Here is a 5,000-nt window from a genome sequence, read left to right on the forward strand (position 1 = left end):
AGAGAGAGGGAGAGGGAGAGAGAGAGAGAGAGAGAGAGAGAGAGAGAGAGAGAGAGAGAGAGAGAGAGAGAGAGAGAGAGAGAGACAGACGAACGGCTAGAAGGGGAGTATTTCTCCTCTAGTGTCAGGTCTTATCCCCTGTTCTCCTGTCTTGTGACACAACACAGCAGCAGCCAACAGTAGTGATTCTCAATCTTTTTGAAGAATATCCCCCCTAACCTCATCATAAGCCTCCCTAGCTACGCCCCCTGAACCTCATATTAAGCCTTGCTGCACCCCTGGACCTCGTCATAAGCCTCGTCAATGCCCTGTTGACCTCCTCATAAGCCTCCCTTCGCCCCCTTGACCTCATCTAAGCCTTCCAGCGCCCACCTTAGCACTAAAACATAAAATGGACCCATCCACCTCAATTGCAACTGGGCAGTCCCCTCTAAACTGTATCCTTCTCCGTGTCGCCCAAGGGCTCTCTACTTTAGAGCCCCCATTGAGAAACACAAAGAGAAACACGTTGTCATGATTATGTGATGTTTTACTGATCCATGCCTTTTTTTACCCGGTTCCAGGAAAAGCTTTGTTGCAATGTGTTGTCGCCTGGATGTTCACACACAGCTCTACTCGTTACTCGCACAGCGAGTTAAGTCAATAGAATGTCTATGTGTTCCAGCGAAGCAAGGAAATGAGTAGGCGAGGAGCGTACAAGCGATGCGATGTGGGTGGATTCAGAGTTTAAAAATATTTCAACATCGAGAGAGGCGAGTAAGCGAGTAACCAATTGGAATGCAGAATTAGGAGAACTGGCAGTACTTCTCGCATTTGCATTGGCAGCTAAACCCGGCGGGAACGTTTAGCGAACCTTCCATGAGCAAATGGCGAGTAAGTGAGTGAGCAAGAAGCAAGTGAGCAGTGGTGTAGTCTACTTTTTATGGTGGGTATACTGTATATTTGAGCATTTTTTGAAGTGGGTATACTGTATATATTAGTGCTATTCAAAACAATGGATCAATCAATTTTAAGTGGGTATACTGAAATCCCTGAAATTTAGAAGTGGGTATACTCCGTTTACCCGCGTTCTACGTAGACTACACCACTGCGAGTAAGGTATGTGAATCCAGCATAAGCCAGAGAGTGACCAGCGTGACAGACAGCAGCAGCCCGGTAGCCCAATGCAGCCCTGGCCAACACACACCCCTCTGGCCAGCCAGGCCAGGACACCAGCTGCACTGCCCAGCGCTGCCCAATGCCCAACCCCTCACATGCCACACACACACACTCACACGGACAAACACACACAGATATGCCTGACTTACACATGCGCGCCATTTGCGCATGCACACACACCCTCTCAAATACACACATACCCACACACACAGATACATCCACATACTGTGCGTAAATACTCTCTCTGTTCAACACTTTGCATTACACACACATAGACTGACTGTCTCTCTCACACCCACACACTGTCCGTCAGACACACACTGTAAAAGACATGCTTAATGACATGCACTTGGAAATAGCTGTGCATATGGTTAGCAAAGCGGGGCATGCATATCCATCATAATCCTTAGCTTACATACGCAAGCACATACGCACATCGGCAACACACACACACACACACACACACACACACACACACACACACACACACACACACACACACACACACACACACACACACACACACACACACACACACACACACACACACACAGTCCTTTGTCTCGGTCTCACCTCTCTCTCTCTCTCTCTCTCTTTCTCACACACACACACACACACACACACACACACACACACACACACACACTTACTGTATGCTCGCTCACACACACACACACACACGCACACACACACACACACACACACACACACACACACACACACACACACACACACACACACACACACACACACACACACACACACACACACACACACACACACACACAAATACTTTTATTTGGATCGCAGCTTGTTAAAATACGTACACACATATCCAAATATTGCTGGAACTCCCAGCAGAACTGTACAAGAGATTGTTCTATTCTGTTTAACCAGTCCAATAGTTTCTATGGATGGACATAGTATGACACTCTCCAAACTGCCTATGATGGCAGAGAAACTTGTGCACAAACGCACTGTCTCTCTCTCCGGGGCTGGATTATCCATAAGGCCCAATGGGCACCAACCATTTCTGACCAGTGAGGGGGCACCACAAGACACAAACTTAACAAACGTTGTTCATAAAGGGGGCATTAGAGAGGTATAATGTCCGGGGGAACCACCACATTGGCTTAATACGGTCCCGTCTCTCTCTCTGTGTCCCACACACACACACAGATCACACACAGGCACATCCACTGACACTGTATCATTGTTCCCCCTCTCCATCCGCATCCGACTCCCAGTTGCAGACAGGCAGCACATTTACGGATAAGGGCCACATTAGCACACACTGGCCTACAGACGAGCCCCCACAACTCTCACACACTCACACTCTCACACACACACACAATACACAAAGCTCTCCCTTATACCGCATAATGCCCTAACGCTATATGCGTGCACATACAAGGTCTCTCTTTCAACTTAAACCCATACACAGGAACAAAAACACATAAACACGCAGTATTATACCCTAAACACACAGACCCACAGGCACACTAAGTAGCTCTCACTAATACTGTACAAAAACTGAGACCTATAAATACTAAAATCTCTCTCTCTCTCTCTCTCTCTCATATGCTAGGTTAGCTCTCTTGCTAAGAAACACACACACACAAACACACTCTCTCAAACTACATACGCACAATCAGACACAGAAGGACTCTTAAAACGCAAACCCTTACACTCTCACACACATATACAGCCCTACGCACATACACAGATACAGACACACACCCATAAGAGCTTTCTTAGACAAAACACACACACACACGCACACACACACACACACACACACGCACACACACACACACACACACACACACACACACACACACACACACACACACACACACACACACACACACACACACACACACGCACACACACACACACACTAAACCTCCACACACACACACATAATGAGCAACCCAGCTTTAAAGCCCCATTAGAGTGCAACAACACTCCTCTCCACGCCACTCCTGGCTCTGTGTGCTCACCCCCACCTCACCCCACCTCACCCCATCCCAGCCACAGCCAAACACTCATTCCACACATTTTTCAGCCTTACTTTCAGTGGAACGCCGCCGTTGCTTTAAACCGCTACGACCGGGCTAGCGGTCCACTGTCTGTCTCTCGCTCTCTCCGCTGTTCAGGCTTTTCGTTCCTTCTCTTTGGTGTCTTCTCAGCACCTTCTGGGATCTTCAGATCTTCACTGTCTTGTGTTTAGAGAAGCTGTCCTCTTCCAGTCCAGACATGAGTAGTCTTTTGGTAAGGGCAAGATTAGAGTGTTATGCGTCTGTCTGTGCGCGTGTTATCCAGTAACAGGACGCACAGTTAGCGCTCCCTCCCCGGTATTTTTGTTCTTCCTGGTTTGTCCAGAAATCCGCTTTTGAGTCTCCGTTCCCCTCCCTGGCAGGCAGGCAGGCTGGCTGTCTGGCTGGCTGATCCTGGTCCCTGTTGGGAGTTTCTTTCTGTCAGGAAGCTTGGCAACAGTTCCTCTTGTCCGTGACCCCTCTGAAAAGGAGAATTTGAGAGCACTGACCTCTGTTCCGGGTCGTTCCGTCACTGGGTTTGTCTCTGTCTCTGTCCCCCTTTGGTTGGCTGGTTGGTCGGCTGGGAATCTCTCTCTCCCTCTCTCTCTCTCTCTCTTCCCCTCTTCTGATCTTTTTTTCCTGGCCAGGGAAAAGTTCCCTTTTCCACGTCCACTACCAACCACCAACAGCAAAACCAGCAGCCAACCCGGGGCTAGTGACGCCAAGCCTGGCACTTCACTGAAATACAAAACACGCCGGCTTTTCCAGGGGCCACCCTCTTTCCCTCCCTCTCTCTCTCTCTCTCTCTCTCTCTCTTTCTCACTCTCTCACTCACTCACTCTTTCTTCCCTCCCTCTCGTTTGCACTCTCCCTCTAGTCGTTTCCCTTTTCCTCCTCCTCCTCCTCCCTTTTTTTCCTCTGGACTGTGCAGTGTGGACTGAGCTATTATAACAGGCTCCTCCTCTCCTCTCTTTTCCTCTCCTCTCTCTGCTCCGTCACTGGGTGACTCAGATAAACTTCCTGTCGTCACGTCAACCAAACTCGGAGAGGCCAGAAGGGGGAGGGGGTTATGGAGCCGAATTGAGAGAGGTGGTCAGTCGCTGAACGTGTGTATGTGCGTGTGTGAATGCGTGTGTTTGTGTGTGTGTGTGTATCAGAGTGAGTGTGTGTTTTGGGGGGTGGCAGGGAGTTTCCTTTGAGCTTTTGAGCGTTGTTGGAACTGGAGGTGGGGGCTGACCTGACAGCAAACACCACCAGCACTAGGACCCCCGACCACCTCACCACCTCACCAACCCGACCCCCTACCACAAGCCCAACCCCCGCCTCCTGGAGGCATACACGCAGACACACCGCTGAGAGAGAGAGAGAGACAGAGAGAGAGAGAGAGAGAGAGAGAGTGTGAGAGAGAGAGAAACAGAGACAGACAGACAGACAGAGAAGGAGGGAGAGAGAGAGAGAGAGAGAGAGAGAGAGAAAAAAAGAGAGAGAGAGAGAGAACGTTCCACTCACACCAAAAACAGCTGATAAGTCCTCTGGCCATTCACTCCGACCACACAAAACACAGACTGTGTGCACACAAGCACACAGACATAGACACAGACACGCAGAGACACACAAATTAAAAACACACCTCCATATGTCAGTCCCAAACAAAAAACAACAACAACGCAGGGGTCTAAAGGTAGAATTGTTCAGTTATACAGTTGGTACATACTGTACGTAAAGCTACTAGGAAGAGATTTATTGCACACTCACATGACTTGGTATTGTGACTCAACACTTAACACATTCCAATTGAGTGTA

The 5,000-nt window shown here is 49.1% G+C and overlaps 1 protein-coding gene across 5 annotated transcripts in view; it reads right to left on the reverse strand.

Annotated features, from left to right (window-relative positions):
* Positions 1 to 5,000, reverse strand: part of LOC134454455 (diacylglycerol kinase delta-like) — a 70,248-nt gene that overhangs the window by 53,795 nt on the left and 11,453 nt on the right. Inside the window, exon 1 of one of the 5 annotated variants that reach the window (XM_063205457.1) lies at positions 3,233 to 4,428. The exons of the other annotated variants lie outside the window; for them this stretch is intronic. The gene's annotated coding sequence lies outside the window, so the exon portion shown is untranslated. Of the gene's footprint in view, positions 1 to 3,232; positions 4,429 to 5,000 lie in introns of those variants that run through there. 5 annotated transcript variants of the gene reach the window in all.

The sequence above is a fragment of the Engraulis encrasicolus genome, chromosome 8 (assembly GCF_034702125.1).
Source record: "Engraulis encrasicolus isolate BLACKSEA-1 chromosome 8, IST_EnEncr_1.0, whole genome shotgun sequence".
NCBI classification, from domain to species: Eukaryota; Metazoa; Chordata; class Actinopteri; order Clupeiformes; family Engraulidae; genus Engraulis; species Engraulis encrasicolus.